This window comes from Pygoscelis adeliae, unplaced genomic scaffold, assembly GCF_000699105.1.
Source record: "Pygoscelis adeliae isolate BGI_AS28 unplaced genomic scaffold, ASM69910v1 Scaffold325, whole genome shotgun sequence".
Classification (NCBI taxonomy): Eukaryota; Metazoa; Chordata; class Aves; order Sphenisciformes; family Spheniscidae; genus Pygoscelis; species Pygoscelis adeliae.
In genome coordinates this window covers 521,440-522,190 of record NW_008824769.1, presented here as the reverse complement: position 1 = coordinate 522,190, position 751 = coordinate 521,440, and positions in this window count along the sequence as shown.

The following is a 751-nucleotide window of genomic DNA, read 5'->3' as shown; positions in this document are numbered from 1 at the left end:
GTGACGCCAGCATCCCCGGGCAACACCGTGTCCTGAGCTCCCCGGTCCACCTCCTGGCCTCGGTTCCCCTGTGTGTTTGCGGTGACAGCCCCAGCCCATGGTGCAAGGACACCGTGGCCGGGGCTCAGGGACACGGGGTGACACGAATTCCCCAGGGATGCTCGCTGCAACCTGGTCACCCCCCAGCTGGGGAGCCGTGGGCACCCAGTGGCCACCGCAAACTGGGGGTGGCACGGGGGGGACAGTCCTGATGCCGGCCAGCCCACCTCCCTGGCCATGGGGACACCCTCCCCATCAAAGGGGAAGCTAGACTGAGCCATGTCCTGCCCCCAGCCACCTCGCTCACCCCTACAGTCCCCTCTGGGGGGAGAGGACAGGACCCAGGTGAGCCTTGGCAGCAGGCGTTCACTCTGAACCCTACTGATGGCAGCATCTGCAGTTTGCAGCAGCTGCCTGATGGAGGCAGGTGAAGGGCTGGAGCTCCCTCCCAGCTGGCTCGGTCCTGGGAAGAGCAGGTCATACAGCCGCCAGACGGGGCCATGGGGTGACTGTCTGCCCCCCAGCTGACCTTCAGTGCCCACCCCTGTTTCCTGGCAGCCCAAGGACGGGCAGAGGAGGCACCTTCTGCTGGGAGCAGGCTCTGTGGTTCTCCCAGATGACATCCCGAGCCAGCACAGGAGCCCTTTCATCCCCAGCCCCGCTTGCCCCCCAGCATGAAGCTTCTTCCCCAGCATGCCCCATCCCACGGTGC